At 35.1% G+C, this 23,462-nt stretch overlaps 1 pseudogene; it reads left to right on the top strand.

Moving 5' to 3' along the window:
• The first annotated feature begins 6,494 nt into the window (after positions 1-6,494).
• LOC149545459 (G-type lectin S-receptor-like serine/threonine-protein kinase At2g19130 pseudogene) lies at positions 6,495-8,927 on the top strand (annotated as a pseudogene).
• The last annotated feature ends 14,535 nt before the right edge of the window (positions 8,928-23,462 follow it).

The following is a 23,462-nucleotide window of genomic DNA, read 5'->3' as shown; positions in this document are numbered from 1 at the left end:
GTCGCGCCAGTGCTACCGGTCACATTAAAAAGTTTACTAGGCGCACTACACTTTATAGGGGGGCCGTGTTGCACCGATTCCTATAGTCTTAAAAAAAAAAAAAAGGGGATGGTTGAGCAAAGGAAGAGATGCATCCCTTGTTTTTGAGGCAAACCCAAATAATCCAAAAAAGTAGACAATTTTTTCGAAGATGGAAAAGGAAAACATATCAATCCTAAAACAAGTCAATAAACCTCATTTCTAGATGAGTAGATCAAAACAACAAATAAATATGGAAATAAAATAATTGTAAAATAATTCAATAAAGTTTTGAGTTGATATAAAGATGATTCCTATTTATTATTTTAAAATTTTAAATATGTTATTTTATTAGTTTAGAAAATTAAAGATGTGCATGATAGAAAACATGACAATTCTACTACAAGTCAATAAATCTCTTTGTCTAATAGGTAGATCATGACAACCATTAAATAAAAATGAAAAATATACCATTTAAAAAATAAATCAATGATCCTTTTCTATTTTAAATTTTTATTTTATTTGCAATTAATAATTTTTAAATCATATCAAAGACTTTTTTTGATTTTTTTTTTCGAAATTTGAATCTAATATTACTTTATTTATAATTTCCTTTTGTAAATTATTGCCTAGGCGACTTGACTATAAGACATTTATGTCGTAGACAAAACGAGCGACTAAAGAATAATGAAGACTAAACTTGCAGGCCCTACAAAACTGGGTCTGCGCGCTGTTAATTCTTCGAAATTGCGCGTCCTGCAACTTGCAAATACATGGTATTTGTCCAAGCATCCACACTGGACTTTTGGAATTGTTAGAGTAAAATTGCCTCGATTTGGAAGAAACGTGGAAATAATTGAAGGTAATGACGAAACACACGTATAAGTTTAAAATTCTATTTAGTATATTGGATGTTGTTTGCATTTTTCGATGTTGTTACTGGATCAAGGAAATCATTCACGCGGAATCCACGCCACTACATTGACCATTATTAATAAACCTTAAACATATGATCTGGTTTCCACACTCTTATGTTTTGTAATTATTGGATCAGAGAAATCTGTCAGTGCGTAGACTAAGTATTTGAATCCTTTCTATTAAAATACGAAACTCAACCGGAAGGACAGGACCATCTCCGCGCTACTTACAATAATATAAATCATTAAAAAACAGTGTGATCTAATTTGAATGTATATCTTACATATAGCATTTTTCAAATGAAGTCTATTCTATATAATATAGTAATAATATCAAATGAAGTCTATTTAATAAAATATAGTAATAATAATAATATCAATTAGGATTGTGGTTAAAGTTAAGGTATAAATCATAATTTTATTATGGTTATGATTAAAAGTCATAATTTATAGTTACAATTTAAGCTTTACTAGGGTTAGTGTTTGGATAAGAGTTTAACTTTCTACTATAGGCAGAGTTTTATTTTGGTATCCAATATTTCTTACAATTAAAGAATTTTCTGTGTGTAAAAAGTTCACCTTCTATATCACTTTTGCATACTTGTGGCACTCTAATCTTGTGTTCTCATGTGGATGCTTAAGTGGGTTTTGTGCTTAAATTTAAGCATCAAGTGTTCCCATGGACATTTTAAATTGTCTAAAAAGGATAATTTAGAATCTTTAGCTATTTTGGTGGAGCAGCGATGCTTTAGTGACTGAAATTAAGCTAGAGGAAAAGAGGAGGGGCTAAAAATAAGTAGTGGTTGCTTATTGCCAAAAATGCCACGTGGCTCCACAAACTCATTTCCCTTTTATTTTTTAAGATTTTATTTCTATTGTTTGTATGTTAAATTATTATTCAATTAATTAATTTACATTTCAAAATTCCTACTTATTTTTAAGCAGCAAAATATATATTCATGGGTCACTAGCTCCACTATTATTTCCTAAAAAAGTTGAGCAGCCACTGCTAGCCAATAGCATGAAAACATGTTCTAAGGTGTCATGGTTAGTTTTCAAAAATTTACTTATTTTTCATTTATGTGATCTTAATCACTTCTTTACATTTCTTTAGTTTTTGACTCTCTTTTAAATCTCCACTTTTTATAGGATATCTTTCTTAACTACATCCATTTCACAATAAAACATTAGACTACCAAAGTCTTTATCTTAGCTACATCATTTGCTTCTATCACTAGTTTTCCATTTTTTTTATTATGATCTATAGTAAATATTTAATTTATTTCCTCATCCGTTATTAGTTTAAATATTTTAAATAATAAAATTAATAATCAATAGTTTTAGATACTCTATTAATAATGAATAATTTTATAGATTCTCTTTCTTTTACTAGCTCTTAATTTACTTTCCTTTTATTACCTATAATTACCAGGTTTTTAGACATTATTTTCTTCGTGTACCACTAAAATGCTAAACAATTTTTTAATTAACAATATTTTAATAAAAAATTGTTATCTTCTTTACCAAGTATCTCAATTTAATGATACATATGTAGTTACTCTCCTTTGAAATAACATAATATATTTTCCTCATAATATTCATAAATAGATTTTAATATGTCATAATGCTTGTAGAAGATAACCTTTTTATAATTCAATGTATATTATTGATTAGTTTCAAATCCACTTCATTTGTTTTAGTCTTATTACCTTTTCATAAGTATTGTTCAAATAAGTATTTTTATTTTACTATATAAAAAGACTATTGTAATCCTTGAATTACCTTCTTCATCCTCTTTCATTAATACTTATTTACTTCACTTCTATATTCTAACCAAACTCTTTGAGACTAACACATCTCATTATAATTAAAACATTCTAATTTCAATAAATTATAACCTTTAGTTTATAATTTATTTGTTGTTACAAGTTTATACCTACAATAAAAGTACATAGTTATCAATTTCTTTTGAATCTATAATCATGTACCTCTTGTGTCTTCTACTTTGTAATTTAATATTACATGTCTATCCTTAGTAAAAACCTTCCTAAAAATTATGTTTCAATTTACAATAGTGATATTTTATTTTTTACAAATAACATTTTAAGTTGTCAAGTTTGATTAATTATTTGGATTATGATAAGACTATAGATAATGGATCCTACCATTATGACTTGACATTGTAGCATTTGTAGTTTGTATGATATTATTGCTCAATATTAAAAAAAATTTTTTTTGTCTTGGTTGCTATTAGTTTGTTTGCGAATAAAATAGTTTCTTGAAAGTGGACTCTAAACCATTATTTTTTTTTACCATGCTATTCCCCAATCTAAGACACAAACTAGAGATGTTTCCAACTATTTTATTAATATTGTTCAATATTGACAATTTGTTTTAAATATTAATTAAAATTGTATTGTAAAAATATTCAAAGAGGAGAGAAATTATGAAAATTATATATTTTTTGAAAGTTAAGCCCATTATGAACTATACTAATGATTTTTTTAACTTTGTTACATTAATGGTATTTGAGCATCTTGAATTAGATCAAAATATGAAAATGATTTCATGCTCATAAAAAATTGCTAAAAAAATCTCCATCGCAATTTATTTAATTTCCTCCTCCAATAAAAAATTTCTATTTAATATCTTCGCCAACACATTCATTGTTCAATGACATTTGCAAGTAGAGAACAAAGCCAAAAAACATATTTGATGCTTATTTATTATTCATAAAAGTACTACTTAGTACATTAAGTTATAATGATCATCAAAAAGATCTAAAGTGATTCACTTTGTGAATAATATTGACTACTCCATCTACTCTATATTAATTTTTTTTTTTTTTTTTATTAAAGTAGCAACAAGATGGTGTTGGCCCGTTGAACAATAAGAGAATAGACCCATCAAGCCAATACTAGACACAGTTTAACAATGCATTAACAACATATTAATCAACATGTTAACAATGACTAATACCACAAGAGTAGATGAAACAATACTCAAAACTACCTTTGTCAAAAATAAAAGTCTTGAAGCAACCAAACCACATTACATTGTCAACATTATCAAAGATCATCATGGGACAAGCACCCTCAAAAGCTACAATCTTTAACCAAAGGCACAAACGAGGGACCAAACTGAGCCCTTGGAAACTTCAACCAATCACCTACTCATAGAGAGAAAATAAACTAAAAGATACCATCATTATAGTTAAATGTGAGGAAACAACAACATATTGGTAGCTACCCACAAAAGAAAAATTAAAAAAACCTGTGGAGAGGGCATGCCTAACAAAGATTTTCTTGTACACAACAATAACCTTGTTGTTGTTCCAAGGGCCAACTAGAGTCTCCCTTCTCACCTCAATAGAAAAGGGGTCAACCTTGATAGGAACAACAAACAAATCAAACAACACCATAGAGAACCCATGAAACCACCAACCATCAACCATCTCATAATAGAGAGCCCAAAAAATCTCCAATTGTTGAAGCTCAAGAGGGCCTACACCAAAAAACTCCACCTCAATAAGAGAGATGAAAGCCTCTTGCTTCATATAAGAAGCCACCACCTCAATAGGGGACTCATCCACCTCCATAGGATTTGTGAAAGAGGAAGCCATCCAAATGTACCAAACCCACTATGACCATTCCTTATTCATCCCTATTTGGGTCTAGAGGACCCAAACAAGGGAACCAAGAAGTAGTAGGATTGGCATCATACCAAAAATTACCATGCTTAGCTCCTGTGAGGAGTGGGGACAAACCAAGGAAGAGGTAGCATCACCAAATAGTTGTAACCCACCCCTGTGCTAGGTAGGGTCATGGCCAAACCAAACAAAAAAAGTCAAGGTCATCTCTAAAAGGCTTTCCATATCACTATAACAACAAACAACAACAATGTGATACCAAGCTAAGATGAGGGAAGTAGCCACCCATCTAGCCATTTGAGTCAGTTTCATACCCAACACACTAGTTGAGAACAAAAGAACTATCCACACAAGGAAAGGGGCAAAAAACTCAAAGCATTTCTGAACCATAACTTCTCTAGAAACCATCCCAAGAAAAACCAACAAAAAAATAACATCTGGAGAAGCCCCAAAGTAATAAAAATTAGGACACAACATAGACCCAACAAAACCAACAATGGGGCTGGAAGTCACAAAGAAGAGAAATGCTGCCTCCTCTATAAGCAACAACAACCAAATTTTAACCCATAATCTTGCACCAGAGCAAAAGCTTTGATAGCAAACAGAGAGCCCTTAGCATTCAAATCTACCCAAACAAGAAGTATGTAATCGTCATCTTCCACAGTCAGCGAAGCATTTGCAAGGCTCTAAGAGAAAAATCCTTCAACTAACACCAAGTAAAGCAAAACCTCACCTTCATCCTCACAACTGTAATGAACGACCTCAATTGTGGGAAAATACCCCACAAATATATGACCAAATGTATCTCCTTAATGAGCACACAACAAGAGATACATCAAGTTACATTCAAGGAAGGGGCAAACTTCCCAAAACTAGGAGGGTAGTCAAAGAACATAGACCAAGGGGCAAGAAACCCCATCCAAATATTCTAATACTATCATCAAACAGAGAACAAAGCCAAGCATCCTCAAACCGCCTTTGGTCTTCCGAATCATTGTCATCATCAACATTTTCCCTTGCTCCTTCATAGGATTCAAATTTCCATGGCACTCCTCTTCCCGTTCATGCTACTCCTCTTCCCGCTCATGATATTTTTAAAATGATACCCATTTAATTTATTGTGTGTTGGAGTAAAACATTAAATGCGTATTATCAAAAACAGGAAATGAGGAATCATATTTCATCAAAACATACAAATGTTCTTCTTGGTATTTCGTGGGAATGGTCCCTTTTTGTCGGCACAAAAAAGACTGTGTGTTTCGTGTGTATTAAAAAATTGTTCTATCCCACCGAGGAAAAACCGATCCACTGGCTAAAACACCTATCGTCTACGCGGACTTGACCGTCACGTACTCGAAGTAGACAAAAGAGTGACTAAAAGTTATTTCAACCATATTTGACCATTTTTTAATATTCGATAATTTGAGAAGAATAAGGAAGACTAAAATTGCGCGCCCTACAAAATCGGGTCTGCGCATTGTTAAATCTTGGAAAGTGGGCGTGCTACAACTTTCAAAAACATGGTATTTGCCCGAGCATCCATACTGCACTTTTGAGATTGTTTGAGTTATATTGACCCAATTTGGAAGAAACCTTACGTGAAGTTAAAGTTGAGAAACAAGGTGCGAATAAGTTCAAAATTATATTTATTGTATTGGATGATGTTAACATTTTTGGACAACATGTTAGTGGAACATTCACGCGGCATCCACGCCACTGGCTGTATAGCCAGTACCTCCACGCCACTACATTGACCATAATTAATAAACCTTAAGCATAAGATCTGGTCATTGCGAGGACTAACCATTTGAAAGCTTTCTATTTAAATTCGAAAGTGAACCAGAAGGATAGGACAAGCTCCACGCTACATACAAGCCATTGTTAAGAAATATACAAGCGCTAAGATTATTGAAATGGCGATGAAGTTTTTCAACCTAGCAATAACCATGATTATTGCAGCGTATTATTGCACTTCTTTAGCAGCGAGCGTTGGAGATACGCTTTTGCTCGGGGCTTCCCTCAGTGCCAATCAGACCCTAATCTCAAAGAACGGGACATTTGAATTGGGGTTTTTCAGCCCGAGAGGGATGAAGAATTGTTATATTGGCATCTGGTATGCACAGATCCCTGAGAAGGCCATAGTTTGGGTGGCTAACAGAGAAAGCCCTGTCAAAAGGATGGCCAGATCAGTTTTTCAAATGTCGAGCGACGGTGGCCTCAGATTGTTTGATGGAACGGGTATGTCAGTTTGGTCAACTGATATCGGTCTGAGAGGATCGCGGGCAGTGATGATGGACAGTGGCAATTTCGTCATGCTGGACGCCCACAACAAGTCTGAGATTGTGTGGGAAAGTTTCGCGCATCCGACAGATACATGGCTGCCTGGCATGAAGTTGTGGAAAGGAATGAGGGGGAGTTCGTGGAAGAGTTCTATGGATCCTTCAAGTGGGCTCTTCTCCTTAGAAATGGATATGTCTCCGGGAAAGACCCAGTTGGTGCTGAGTTATAACAACAGTGTTCCATATTGGTCCACTGGAGAGTGGCTTGGGAATTATTTGACCAACGTTCCGGAGGTGTATGCTCCCAGGAGATTCCAGATGTCCTGCGTCAGGATTTCTCCTTCAAGAATATACTATACTTTTAACGTGATCATTGCAGACCATGCCCTCACGGGGAGGATCCTTATAAGCGAGAAAGGTGAACTAAAGCTTTACTACTGGATGGATGATGGTACTTGGAGCCAAGGATGGTCATCATTTCAAGGTCAATGCAATGACTATGATATCTGCGGGGCCTATGGACTCTGCAATGCTGATGGTGTGTGTACATGTGTACAGGGTTTCACACCCAACAAGAATGACAGTCAGGGTTGGTGGTTAAATGGGTGTAGTCGGCAAAGACCTCTGCAGTGCTCTATCACAGACGGCACAACCGATGGATTCTTGGAAGCCAAGAACCAATACTTGTCCGAGAAAGGAGCTGTCGTATACAGAGAACCAACAGTACAGGAAGGCTGCAGAACAGCTTGCCTAAACAATTGCTCCTGCACAGCGTTCGCTTTTGTTATCTCTGATCCACCAGTCTGTACACTGTGGTTTGGGGATCTATTCAAACTCCGGGTTACATCTAAAAATCAATCTGTCTTCATTAGGCTAGCTGACTCTGAGTTAGGGCACTCGACAACGATGGGAAGAAGCAAACACCGCCATCTTGACACGTTTGTTCCAGCAAGCTTCGCTGCCATAGCTGTTGTTTTCGGTTTCCTCGTGGCTGGATTTTTTCTGTGGAGACGTGGAAGGCGTGTGAAGAAAAAAATGGAAAGTGAAGTACCAACTTCACTCAGAACGTTCTCTTACAGGGAGTTGCAAATTGCAACCCAGAATTTCAAGCATAAGCTGGGGAGCGGAGCGTTTGGCTCTGTGTTCAAAGGAGTTCTGCCGGACGACACGCTTGTGGCGGTAAAGAGATTAGAGGGTTCCGGACAAGCAGAAAAGCAATTCCGTGCAGAAATAAGCACCATCGGAAGTATACAGCATGTGAATCTGGTAAGGCTCTGGGGATTCTGCGTACAAGGCTCTAAAAGGCTTCTGGTATATGCCTACATGCCTAATGGCTCGTTAAACTCGTGCCTCTTTTGTAAAGAAGAGGAGAAAGAAGAAGAAACGAAGGTGTTGGATTGGAAGACTCGATTTGAGATCGCACTGGGCATTGCTCGAGGATTACTTTACCTCCATGAGGAATGTAGGGATCACATCATCCACTGCGATATCAAGCCTGAAAACATTCTGTTGGATGATGACTTTAGCCCGAAGGTGGCAGATTTTGGGCTGGCGAAACTGGTGGGCAGAGATTTCAGCCGCGTACTGACGACTACAAGAGGAACTCGAGGGTATTTGGCTCCCGAGTGGTTATCCGGTCTTCCTATCACTCCCAAAGCGGATGTATTCAGCTTTGGCATGACTTTGCTGGAGATTATATCCGGGAGGAGAAATCTGGACATGAATGTGGAGGAGAGCAGGTTCTACTTCCCCACTTGGGCATCGTCTCAAATTCGGGGGGGGAGCATATTAGAGATTGTGGATACAAGGATAGCAAATGAGGCGGACACTGAAGAAGTACGAAGAGTCGCTATGGTGGCGATGTTGTGCATTCAAGACAATGAAAAGACGAGGCCGACAATGGGGGAAGTGGTAAATATGTTGAAAGGAACGACAGATGCTCCTGTGGCACAAATTCCAAGGTATTTAAAGGTCCTAGTAGACCAGGTAGACGATCAAGATAGTAACAGCTTGAAGATCATTTCAACCAGTAAAATAATGGAGGGGCGACACAGTTCTACATAAGAAAAATAGTGAAGTTATGGATCAGTCTCAGTAAATCAAAGGGCAAGTTTTGAAGTATCAGTTTGTCGACAAACTAGTCCATCCTTTAAATAAGTATTGTATGCATGTGATCAAACCTTTAAGATTGTTTTATTGTAACGATTTTATGTGCCTCCTTGTTTAGGTCATGTTCTCTGAAAAACATACTAGCCTAAGCTTGCTTCTCGTAATGATGTTCTTAATTTATTATTTTTAGTCTTATCTGCATTGCAGTGGAGTTCCTTTTATTGGTCAATTTAGTATGATATGTTTTTGAGTCTTAGATTGTTCCTTATATAATTGTCTTAGACTATTATATTATTGGTAATACACTATTTTTATTTATACAATCTCTCTTTGCTTTGGATAAGAAAAATAGTAAAGCTATGGATCAGTCTCAGTAAATCAAAAGGCAAGTTTTGAAGTATCAGTTCGTGAACAAATTAGTCCATCTTTTACATAAGTATTGTAGGTATGTGATCAAACCTTTAAGGTTGTTTTATTGTAATGATTTTATGCACCTCCTTGTTTAGGTCATGTTCTCTAAAAAAACATACTAGCCTAAGCTTGTTTCTTGTAATGAGGTTCTAAATTTATTATTTTTAGTCTTAGCTGCACTACAATGGAGTTTCTTTTGTTGGGCAATTTCATATGATATCTTTTTGAGTCTTAGACTACTCCTTATAATGAGGTTTCTCAATTCTATAACTGTCTTAGACTATTATATTGTTGGTAATACACTATTTTTATTTATGTAATCTCTTTTTGCTTTGGATAAATTTATACTTATTATATTCATGTAATATTTTGTTGCATTGGTTTAATTTATAAAGATGTTAGGTGAGCATTTATTTTTGTAGTATTTTAGCAAGAATTAATTGGATGGTTAATATTTAAGTTATGAAATATTTCTTTAGGCATTTTTTTAATGAAAAAGCTATATCAAATTACATTTAACTAAAACTATTCTAAAGAACGTCTGAAGATTGAGAGGAAAAGATAGAAATTTAATATTTAATTACAAAACTAAAGTCACATGAGCAACACCCATAAAAAATGATCACTAAATAAATTAAATCATAACCAGTGAGTTGACAATAGAAAGAGCCACAAATCGAATAAGGAACACCCTTAAGCCACCATAGACATGGAAGATAGAGGCAAAGCGTGTTTGTCATCTCCTTTATATCCCTAGGTAGATTCCTTGGTGGGCTTTGGATTAGGAAGTGTCCAACAATCAATATAGTCCCAATTCTCCTTTTTCTCTCTATGTGGAGAGATTGTCAGTGTCATCTAAGAGAAGCGTTTGGAAGACAAAGGCTAACCAAAGGTGTATCTAGAGGGATATCTTTTAAGGTGAGGAGGAACAAAAGATCCCTATGGTGATTGACAAGAGGGAGAGTGTTGTCATTGGGGCCAAGAATGTGTGCCACTCTGCTTGTTGGAGCTTCTTTGGCCTTGAAAATGATAGCATGAAGTGGAATGGACAATAAAGGTGGAGTCATTTGGAGGAACTCTAGCCATAATGCAACGAGAATTAGGCTAGTAGTGAAGAAGCTCTTGGAAATAATAGACTTCAAGTGAAATATTTTCTATCTACACCTCGATTGACAACATAAAATTATTACACATATATGCCTTGGAAAATAAAGATACATTATTGTCAATGATAGTGCTAGAAAAAAGCACTAAAATTTTGTATTTCCAAATAACAAATAAAATATTCATTCTGAATGTGTGCCACTATTGCAGAAACAAAATTGGAAATTTCGGCTTGTCTCCAAGAGGAATAAATAACAAGGTAAAAATAGTTGGAAAAAAATAGGAGAAAATACTATAAATCCAAACTCAATAATTTTGTTGCCTACAAAATAACAATAAAAGATGAATGAAATTTTCAGGCAAGTGGCAAAAAGGGCATTGAAGATTTGGAATATCCAAATGATGGAGACATAGACCCAAATGTAACCCATGCAATAAAATAGTGCAATTAAAATTTGAATTTCTCACTTTTTAATGCTAGATCAAATGGTAACAAAATGCAATTTCCTCCATAGGTAAGTGGGCATAAATCCACTAGTAACCTTATCCTAGTTTATAGTGATCAAAAGTTTTATCTGGATACAATCTATTGTCTTTTTACTAGAGGATCCAACAAGTGATTCCAACTTCATGCAGAAGTTCTAGTACCAAAAAAAAGATGAACACCACAAATGTGTATCAATGATGCAAAATATGAATTTAACACAAAATCCTATATGTTCTTTCAGTAGGAATGAGGCTGAACCAAACATAATGTCTAGTAAGACAATAATACCAGTGTAGGAGAAAATTTGATTTTAATAGTGAAACTATCAAGATCTAGTTTGGAGACCTTTCTATGGGATATTGAGTGCGTAATATGGTTAAAGGTGTTGGATACAATTGGTTAATTGAGTGTTGTCTTTGATGTTACACAAATGTCATATCAGTCATCAGACAGAGTCTACTGAGCTCAAAAGGTAAGCATAGTAGTTTACAGAGTCTACCGAGCATTGATGTATATTACACTGTAAAGATAGCTTCTACTGAGCTAACTTGGTTAACGAAGGAAGTTCAGTACTTACTGAGCTCCCTCGGTGATCGAAGGAAACTGTGACAAAGTGTTTACCAAGCTAGGAAGGTAAGCGAAGAAAAGTTAGTGTTAACCAAGCTGGGAAGGTAACCGAAGAAAAGTTAGTGTTTACCGAGCTGGGAAGGTAAGCAAAGGAAAGTTAGTGTTTATCGAGTTCACTCGGTGTCCAAAGGGAATTTGACAAAGACAGTTTCTACGGAGCTCACTCGGTCATCTATACTTACCGAGTTCTCCCGACGATTGAAGGGATGTCACAGAGTTCGCTGTATTAACTGAGCTCAGTCGGTTAACACGGGAATTTTTTTTGAACAATATTAACCAATTAGTGTCATCCAGTAAAGGGATTTGTTAGTTTTTAATTTTAATTATTTCTAGCCGACTAAGATAATCTGTAAGGTATATATGAAAGATCAAGTTGTGAATTCGTAAGATGTAAGAGTTTGGATGTATAAGAGTCTGAATGTATGGATATGGAATGAGTGAATATTGAACATATGAGAAAATGTTGAAGAAGTGTGATGAAGGATCAGATGCATTGAAGGAGTTGCAAAGTTGTATGTGATCAGTAAAGATCCAGTCAAGCATAACAGAGATCTGCAATCAGCAAAGATAAGTTGCACATTATATCAGGTCACTTCATTGTTGCTTTCTAACCATTGTAACAGTGAACTCAAAATCTCTTAACAGAGTGAGTTTAACAGCCCTATTGTAAATCCTCTAACAAGGTGATAGTTTAGTTGAATTGTTCTAAAGACCTCTAGCAAGGCCACTCCTAACAGGGTGATAAATCCTCTAACAGGGTCACACCTAATAGTGTGTTTTGTAACCTTTAACAGGGTTGGCTCCTAACAGGGCTCACTTCAGAAGAGTGAAAAACAGTAACTAGTTACATTGGTGGTTTTTCCCATATTGGGTTTCCACGTTAAATCTGGTATCTCTAGTGTTCATGATTGCTGAATTGTTTTGGTTATTAGTTCTTAATAATTATTAGTATTTGTTGCATTATCAAGTTCCAGTAATCTGTAACTAAGATCAAGATTTTAGACATCTAAGGGACTGTGAAATATTTTTGTGGTAACTAATTCACCCCCTCCCCCTCTCAGTTACTCCATTCTCATTTCCAACAATTGGTATAAGAGCTTTTGGTGCTTGCAAGAAAGGATTTCAAGGTTCTAAGCCAAAGATCAAGATGTCTTACAGAAGAGAAATTCCAAAACTTAACAGAGATAACTTCTCAGCATGGAAAGAGTTGATGAAACTTCATCTGGCTACTGTTGGTGATACTGGACTGAAATACCTTGAAGAAAAATATGAAGAACCTTCTGGCACATTGTCAGTTAATGATATTGCTGAAAAGAAGACTCACAACAATATGATGATAGCCATAGCATCTGCTCTCAGCTATGAAGAATTTGATGACATTAAGGACTGCAAAACTGCCTTTGACATGTGGAACAAGGTAAAGGAGATCTATGGAGGGGATGATAATGTGAGAAGAGAAAAAGTAGAAAGTCTAAGAGGAAAATTTGATCAAATGAAGATGAGATAGGATGAAAACATTGCAAAGTATGTTGAAAGAGTTAAAGCATGTGTAAGTGCAATCAGTGCAGCTGGAGGTGACATCAAAGGAGAAACAATTGTAAGCAAAGTTCTTAGAACCTTGCTTCTCGTTTATGCAATTAGAGTCTCTGCAATATAGGAAAGAAGGTGTGAAGCAAATCATAACATAAATCTTGAGGCCATAGTCGGAAGACTAACTACATTTGAACTAGATAACTTTGACAACTATGTTCCAGCCGCCAAAAACATTGAATCAACATTTCAAGCCAAGCTCTCACTTAAAGAGAAAAGCAAAAAGAAGATAGAATCACAGTCAGAAAGTGAAAATGAATCAAGCCAAAGTTCAGACAGTGATCTCGAAGTGATTGAAGCTCTACTAGCCAAGAAATATTTTAGAGGTAGAGGAAAATACAAAGGTAAAGTTCCTCTAATCTATTTTTCTTGTGATGAAATTGATCATATTGTAGCAAGGTGCCCAAACAAGCAAAACAATGATGAAAAGAAAGATCACAAACGCAGTGGCAAGAAAGATTTTAAATCATCCAAGAAAAAAGGTAAGAAATCATGTTTCATGGCTGAAAATTCTAAGGATTTCGATAATAGTGAGGATGAAATTGTTTATATTGCTGTTAAAGATAACTCCGATAGTGATGACGAAGATAAAATGGCTCTTATCTCTCATGTAAGTAAGAATGATACATGGATTATAGACAACGGTTGCTCACATCATATGACTGGTGATAAAACTAAGTTTGATCAATTTGAAGACTACGATGGTGGCAGTGTGAGGTTTGGTAATGATGAACCTCATTTCATAAAAGGAAGAGGAAGAATCTGTCTATCCAAAGAACTCATATGTAATAATGCCTACTAGGTTGAAGGTCTCAAGCATAATTTGCTAAGTGTGGCACAGTTACTAAATACTGGATTCAAGGTAGAATTCATGCATGGAAAGGTAAGGTTGTTGAATGAGCAAGGAAAACTAATAGGATTTGGCACTCAAACTAAAGGTAACTTGTTCTATCTAGAACTTGGTGAATGCTCATGTTTTATTGCTCAAATTGAAGAAAGTTGGTTATGGCATAAAAGGTTGTGTCATGTCAATTTTGATAATTTGGTAAAAATAAGCAAATTCAAGAAAGTAAGAGGCATTCCTAACATCAAGAAACCTGAGGTTGGTCTATGCAAGAATTGTCAGATTGGTAAAATGGTAAAAATTAGTTTTAAAGGTAAAAAATATGTCTGAAGATATATTAGAAATTGTGCATACTGATTTACGTGGACCCATTGGAATAGAAAGCTATAGTAGAGAAAAGTTTTTCATTCTTTTTGTTGATGACTATTCAAGAATGATGACTGTCATGTATCTAAGGAATAAATCAGAAGCACTTGAGAAATTCAAATGGTATTTGGCAAGAGTTGAAAAGAAACAGGAAAAAAGCTGAAATGTTTAAGGTCAGACAGAGGTGGTAAATTCATTTCACATGAATTCAATAACTTCTGCATTGAAAGAGGTATTAAAAGATAGGTTTCAGCACCAGGAACTCCAGAACAAAATGGAATAGCTGAAAGAAGAAACAGATCCATTATGGGTTGTGCAAGAACCCTGATGATAGAAAAAAACATTGCTATCAAATAGTGGAAGGAAGCCATCAGCACTGCAGTTCATACCTTAAATCGAGTACAGTTAAAGAAGGATTCATTAAAGACCCCCTATGAATTATGGTATGGATACAAACCCAATGTAAGTTATCTAAAAATATTTGGAAGAAAATGTTATATTTTGAAAGAATCTAGAAAAGAAAAATTTGATGTAAAAGGTGATGAAGGAATATTTTTGGTTTATTTTTGCAAAAGCAAAGCATATAGATGTTTAAGTCTATCCACTCACAAAGTCATAGAAAGTGCACATGTGAAAGTTGATGAGTTTGTAGACAAATCAGAAGAAGAATGCAAAAAGATACCTGAAGACTACAAGAGATTTGTTTACATTGAACCTGATACTATACCAAGTATACCATTCACTCAAGAATCCTCAACTCTCGAGTCTTCAGTAACCGAGTTGCAAATAGTTCAAACTGAGCCACAACAACATTCAGACACTACCGAGCAAGTGTCTATGAGTCTGAAGCAACCAAGCTAGAACATCCTGAATATAAAATTGAAGCACAAGAAGATATCAATGAAACTCATTCAAGAGGTAAAGAACCTGTATTAGCTAAATATGCCAGAAGACATCATACACTAGATCAGATCATTGGAGACAAATATGAAGGAACCCTGACAAGAAGTAAGTTGAAAACTACTTGTTTACTTGCTGATTTTGAACCTAGAAGTATTAAAGACGCATTGGCAAATGATAGTTGGATTGAGGCAATGAATGAGAAAATAGAACAGATAGAGAAGAACAAGACATGGACTCTTGTACCCAAGCCAAAAGATAAAAATATAATTTGAACCAAGTGGGTATTCTGAAACAAGTTGATTGAAGATGGTAAGGTATCCAGAAACAAAGCTAAATAGGTATGCAAAGGATACTCTCAAGAAGAAGGCATAGATTATGGGGAAACTTTTGCTCCTGTTGCAAGATTGGAAGGAGTCCGAACCTTACTTGCGTATGTTGCTCACAAAGGATTCAAAGTTTATTAGATGGATGTCAAGTCAGCATTCCTCAATGGAATACTGGATGAAGAGGTTTACATTGAACAACTTGAAGGTTATGTTGATCCAGAGAAAAGGAACATGGTCTGCAAATTACACAAGGCACTGTATGGTCTGAAACAAGCCCCTAGAGCATGGTATGAAAGATTGCATAACTATCTTATTCAGATTGGTTTTCAAAGAACTAATGATAATAGTAGCTTGTATATAAAGGAAGGATTAGATAATAAGATTATCTTGGTAGAAATATTTGTAGATGATACTGTTTTCATAGGGAATGATGATCTTTGCAAAGAATTTTCAGAACAAATGAATAAGGAATTTGAAATGTCTATGTTTGGTGAAATAAAATTCTTTGTTGGTCTTCAAATTCAACAAAATAAGAATGGCATCTTCATTACTCAATCAAAATACATCAAGGAGATATTGAAAAAGTTTGGTATGGAGGACTGGAAACCTATTGGAACTCCTATGTGTACTAGATTGAAATTTACCAAAGATGATGAATCCAAAGAAGTAGACCAAACATTGTATAGATCTGTGATTGGAAAGTTACAATATGTAGTTCATACCAGACCAGATATTGCTCTTGCAGTTGGTATTGTTGCAAGATTTTCAGCAAAACCAAGAGACACTCACCTAATGGAAATCAAAAGAATAATGAGATATTTGAAAGGAACTAAAGATTATGGACTATGGTACAAACTTGGAGGTAATTTGAATTTGAAAGTTTTTACTGATGCTGATTGGGCAGAGAATCTTGATGACAGAAAAAGAACAAGTGTATAAGCATTCTTTCTTGGAAAGAGATTGGTTTCTTGGACAAGCAAAAAGAAGAATTGTACATCCCAATCTACAACAGAGGCAGAGTATGTTGCTCTAGCAATAAATTGTTCCAACATTGTTTGGTTTAAGCAGTTATTACAAGGAATGAAGATGGAAATCAAAGAACTAGTTGTTATGTTATGTGACAATACTAGTGCAATCAACATATCCAAGAATCCAGTGATGCATTCCAAGACCAAGCACATAGCAATAAAATATCATTTTATGAGAAAATTGGTGTAGGACAAGGAGATCAGACTGGAATATGTGTATACAAAGGAACAAATTGCTGACATATTCACAAAGCCATTACCTAAGGATATATTCTTGTATCTCAGAGGTAAGTTAGGGGTCACTCCCCTATCTGAAGTTCACTAAAATAAAGTTTTAAGCGATGCATCAACCTATGACAAGTTGAAAATCTATCAAGTGGAAGCAGCAGAGTATTAAAGTCATTGCATATGAATCTGTACATAAGGTACACTGTAATCTAGTTGAGAAGTACTTTTGGCATACGAAAAGAGCTTTTATTGTGTTGTATTGTCTTTGGCATGTGTTGTCAAAGAGGGAGAGTAAAACTGTAATACCTATTCTAAAATTTGTAAGCATTTGTAAAGGCAGAATAAAATTGTCATATCTTTCTGTTATACAATTCCTGCACAGAGGGAGATTACTAAAAGAGGGAGAAGCTTCTATCTAAGAGGGAGAAGTATTATGTTGACATATAGTGCTGCACTAAGAGAAGGACTTGTTTTCAAATTCCATTCTGCTATGACATGTTGTGTTGCCATCAATGCCAAAGAGGGAGATTGTTGGATACAATTGGTTAATTGATTGTCGTCTTTGATGTTACACAAATGTCATATCAGTCATCAGACAGAGTCTACCGAGCTCATAAGGTAAGCATAGTAGTTTACAGAGTCTACCGAGCATTGCTGTATATTACACTGTAAAGATAGCTTCTACCGAGCTAACTTGGTTAACGAAGGAAGTTTAGTACTTATCGAGCTCCCTCGGTGATCAAAGGAAACTGTGACAAAGTTTTTATCGAGCTGGGAAGGTAAGTGGAGAAAAGTTAGTGTTAACCGAGTTGGAAAGGTAACCGAAGAAAAGTTAGTGTTTACCGAGCTGGGAAGGTAAGCAAACGAAAGTCAGTGTTTAGCGAGTTCACTCGGTGTCCAAAGGGAATTTGGCAAAGATAGTTTCTATGGAGCTCACTCGATCATCTATACTTACCGAGTTCTCCCAGCGATTGAAGGGATGTCATGGAGTTCGCTGTATTAACCGAGCTCAGTCGGTTAACGCAGGAATTATTTTCTGAACAATATTAACCAAGCAGTGTCGGCCAGTAAAGGGATTTGTTAGTTTGTAATTTTAATTATTTCTAGCCGACTAAGATAATCTGTAAGGTATATATGAAAGATCAAGTTGTGAATTCGTACGATATAAGAGTTTGGATGCATAAGAGTGCGAATGTATGGATATGGAATAAGTGAATATTGAACATATTAGAGAATGTTAAAGAAGTGTGATGAAGGATCAGATGTGTTGAAGGAGCTGCAAAGTTGTATGTGATTAGTAAGGATCCAGTCAAGCATAACAGAGATTTACAATCAACAAAGATAAGTTGCACATTATATCAGGTCACTTCATTGTTGCTTTCTAACCATTGTAACAGTGAACTCAAAATCTCTTAACAGAGTGGGTTTAACAGCCCTATTGTAAATCCTCTAACAAGGTGGCAATTCAGTTGAATTGTTCTAAAGACCTCTAGCAAGGCCACTCCTAACAGGGTGATAAATCCTCTAACAGGGTCACACCTAATAGTGTGTTTTGTAACCTTTAACAAGGTTGGCTCCTAACAGGGCTCACTTCAGAAGAGTGAAAAATAGTAACTAGTTACATTGGTGGTTTTTCCCATATTGGGTTTCCACGTTAAATATGGTGTCTCTAGTGTTCATGATTGCTGAATTGTTTTGGTTATCAGTTCTTAATAATTATTAGTATTTGCTACATTATTAAGTTTCAGTAATCTGTAACTAAGATGAAGATTTTAGACATCTAAGGGACTGTGAAATGTTTTTGTGGTAATTGATTCACCCCCTCCCCCTCTCAGTTACTCCATTCTCATTTCCAACAATTGGTATTAGAGTTTTTGGTGCTTGCAGGAAAGGATTTAAAGGTTCTAAGCCAAAGATCAACATGTCTTACAGAAGAGAAATTCCAAAACTTAACAGAGATAACTTCTCAACAGGGCAAGAGTTGATGAAACTTCATCTGGCTACTGTTGGTGATACTGGACTGAAATACCTTGAAGAAAAATATGAAGAACCTTTTGGCACATTGTTAGTTAATGATATTGCTGAAAAGAAGACTCACAACAATATGATGATAGACATAGCATCCGCTCTCAGCTATGAAGAATTTGATGACATTAAGAACTGCAAAATTGTCTTTGACATGTGGAACAAGCTAAAGGAGATCTATGGAGGGGATGATAATGTGAGAAGAGAAAAAGCAGAAAGTCTAAGAGGACAATTTGATCAAATGAAGATGAGAGAGGATGAAATCATTGCAAAGTATGTTGAAAGAGTTAAAGCATGTGTAAGTGCAATCATGGCAGCTGGAGGTGAAATCAAAGGAGAAACAGTTGTAAGCAAAGTTCTCAGAACCTTGCTTCCCGTTTATGCAATTAGAGTCTCTGCAATACAGGAAAGAAGGTGTGAAGAAAATCATAAGATAAATCTTGAGGCTATAGTCGGAAGACTAACTACATTTGAACTAGATAAATTTGACAACTATGTTCTAGCCGTCAAAAACATTGAATCAGCATTTCAATCCAAGCTCTCACTCAAAGAGAAAAGAAAAAACAAGATAGAATCATAGTCAGAAAGTGAAAATGAATCAAGCCAAAGTTCAGACAGTGATCTCGAAGTGATTGAAGCTCTACTAGCAAGGAAATATTTTAGAGGTAGAGGAAAATACAAAGGTAAAGTTCCTCTAATCTATTTTTCTTGTGATGAAATTGGTCATATTGTAGCAAGGTGCCCAAACAAGCAAAACAATGATGAACAGAAAGATTACAAATGGAATGGCAAGAAAGACTTTAAATCATCCAAGAACAAAGGTAAGAAATCATGTTTCATGGCTGAAAATTCTAAGGATTTCGATAATAGTGAGGATGAAATTGTTTATATTGCTGTTAAAGATAACTCTGATAGTGATGACAAAGATAAAATGGCTCTTATCTCTCATGTAAGTAAGAATGATACATGGATTATAGATAGCGGTTGCTCACATCATATGACTGGTGATAAAACTAAGTTTGATCAATTTGAAGACTATAATGGTGGTAGTGTGAGGTTTGGTAATGATGAACCTCATTTCATAAAAGGAAGAGGAAGAATCTGTCTATCCAAAGAACTCATATGTAATAATGCCTACTAGGTTGAAGGTCTCAAACATAATTTGCTAAGTGTGGCACAGTTACTAAATACTAGATTCAAGGTAGAATTCATGCATGGAAAGGCGAGGCTGTTGAATGAGCAAGGAAAATTGATATTATTTGGCACTCAAACTAAAGGTAACTTGTTCTATCTAGAACTTGGTGAATGCTCATGTTTTATTGCTCAAATTGAAGAAAGTTGGTTATGGCATAAAAGGTTGTGTCATGTCAATTTTGATAATTTGGTAAAAATAAGCAAATTCAAGAAAGTAAGAGGCATTCCTAACATCAAGAAACCCGAGGTTGGTCTATGCAAGAATTGTCAAATTGGTAAAATGGGAAAAACTAGTTTTAAAGGTAAAAAATATCAGTCTGAAGATATATTAGAAATTGTGCATCCTGATTTACGTGGACCCATTGGAATAGAAAGCTATAGTAGAGAAAAGTTTTTCATTCTTTTTGTTGATGACTATTCAAGAATGATGACTGTCATGTATCTAAGGAATAAATCAGAAGCATTTGAGAAATTCAAATGGTATTTGGCAAGAGTTGAAAAGAAATAGAGAAAAAGCTGAAATGTTTAAGGTCAGACAGAGGTGGTGAATTCATTTCACATGAATTCAATAACTTCTACATTGAAAGAGGTATTAAAAGACAGGTTTCAGCACCAAGAACTCAAGAACAAAATGGAATAGCTGAAAGAAGAAACAGATCCATTATGGATTGTGCAAGGACCCTGATGATAGAAAAAAACATTGCTATCAAATACTGGAAGGAAGCCATCAACACTGCAGTTCATACCTTAAATCGAGTATAGTTGAAGAAGGATTCATTCAAGACTCCCTATGAATTATGGTATGGATAAAAACCCAATGTAAGTTATCTGAAAATATTTGGAAGCAAATGTTATATTTTGAAAGAATCTAGAAAAGGAAAATTTGATGTAAAAGGTGATGAAGGAATATTTTTGGGTTATTCTTGCAAAAGCAAAGCATATAGATGTTTAAATCTATCCACTCACAAAGTCATTAAAAGTGCACATGTGAAAGTTGATGAGTTTGCAGAAAAATCAGAAGAAGAATGCAAAAAGATACTTGAAGACTACAAGAGATTTGTTTACATTAAACCTGATACTATACCAAGTATACCATTCACTCAAGAATCCTCAACTCTCGAGTCTTCAGTAACCGAGTTGCAAATAGTTCAAACCGAGCCACAACAACATTCAGACACTACCGAGCAAGTGTCTACTGAGTCTGAAGCAACCGAGCTAGAACATCCTGAATATAAAATTGAAGCACAAGCAGATATCAATGAAACTCATTCAAGAGGTAAAGAACCTGTATTAGCTAAATATGCCAGAAGACATCATACACTAGATCAGATCATTGGAGACAAATATGAAGGAACCCTGACAAGAAGTAAGTTGAAAACTACTTGTTTGCTTGCTGATTTTGAACCTAGAAGTATTAAAGTTGCATTGGCAAATGATAGTTGGATTGAGGCAATGAATGAAGAAATAGAATAGATAGAGAAGAACAAGACATGGACTCTTGTACCTAGGCCAAAAGATAGAAATATAATTGGAACCAAGTCTTTATTCAAAAACAAGTTGACTGAAGATGGTAAGGTATCCAGAAACAAAGCTAGATTGGTATGCAAAGGATACTCTCAAGAAGAAGGCATAGATTATGGGGAAACTTTTTCTCCTGTTGCAAGATTGGAAGGGGTCCGAACCTTACTTGCATATGCTGCTCACAAAGGATTCAAAGTTTATCAGATGGATGTCAAGTCAGCATTCCTTAATGGAATACTGGATGAAGAGTTTTACATTGAACAACCTGAAGGTTTTGTTGATCCAGAGAAAAGGAACATGGTTTGCAAATTACACAAGGTACTGTATGGTCTGAAACAAGCCCGTAGAGCATGGTATGAAAGATTGTATAACTATCTTATTCAGATTGGTTTTCAAAGAACTAATGATAATAGCAGCTTGTATATAAAGGAAGGATTAGATAATAAGATTGTCTTGGCAGAAATATTTGTAGATGATACTGTTTTCACAGGGAATGATGATCTTTGCAAAGAATTTTCAAAACAAATGAACAAGGAATTTGAAATGTCTATGTTCGGTGAAATAAAATTCTTTGTTGGTCTTCAAATTCAACAAAATAAGAATGGCATCTTCATTACTCAATCAAAATACATCAAGGAAATATTGAAAAAGTCTGGTATGGAGGACTGGAAACCTGTTGGAACTCCTATGTGTACTAGATTGAAACTTACCAAAGATGATGAATCCAAAGAAGTAGACCAAACATTGTATAGATCTATGATTGGAAAGTTACAATATGTAGTTCATACCAGACCAGATATTGCTCTTGCAGTTGGTATTGTTGCAAGATTTTCAGCAAAACCAAGAGACACTCACCTAATGGCAATCAAAAGAATAATGAGATATTTGAAAGGAACTAAAGATTATGGACTATGGTACAAACTTGGAGGTAATTTGGATTTGAAAGTTTTTACTGATGCTGATTGGGTAGGGAATCTTGATGAAAGAAAAAGCACAAGTGGAGGAGCATTCTTTCTTGGAAAGAGATTGGTTTCTTGGACAAGCAAAAAGTAGAATTGTACATCCCAATCTACAACAGAGGCAGAGTATGTTGCTGCAGCAGTAAACTGTTCGAACATTGTTTGGTTTAAGCAATTATTACAAGGAATGAAGATGCAAATCAAAGAACCAGTTGTTATGTTCTATGACAATACTAGTGCAATCAACATATCCAAGAATCCAGTGATGCATTCCAAGACCAAGCACATAGCAATAAAATATCATTTTGTCAAAAAATTTGTGTAGGATAAGGAGATCAGACTGGAATATGTCCATACAAAGGAACAAATTGCTGACATAATCACAAATCCATTACCTAAGGATACATTCTTGTATATCAGAGGTAAGATAGGGGTCACTCCCCTATCTGAAATTCACTAAAATAAAGTTTTAAGTGATGCATCAACCTATGACAAGATGAAAATCTATCAAGTTGATGCAGCAGAGTATTAAAGTCATTGCATATGAATCTGTACATAAGGTACACTGTAATCCAGTTGAGAAGTACTTTTGGCATACGAAAAGAGCTTTTACTATGTTGTATTGTCTTTGGCATGTGTTGTCAAAGAGGGAGAGTAAAACTGTAATACCTATTCTAAAATTTGTAAGCATTTGTAAAGGGAGAATAAAACTGTCATATCTTTTTGTTATACAATTCCTTCATAGAGGGAGATTACTAAAAAAGGGAGAAGCTTCTCTCTAAGAGGGAGAAGTATTATGTTGACATATAGTGCTGCACTAAGAGAAGGACTTGTTTTCAAATTCCATTCTGCTATGACATGTTGTGTTGCCATCAAT

Source organism: Cupressus sempervirens, chromosome 7 (genome assembly GCF_028749045.1).
Source record: "Cupressus sempervirens isolate cs-2001-9-10 chromosome 7, ASM2874904v1, whole genome shotgun sequence".
In the NCBI taxonomy this organism is placed as follows: domain Eukaryota; kingdom Viridiplantae; phylum Streptophyta; class Pinopsida; order Cupressales; family Cupressaceae; genus Cupressus; species Cupressus sempervirens.
This window is presented reverse-complemented; position numbering and strand designations above follow the sequence as displayed.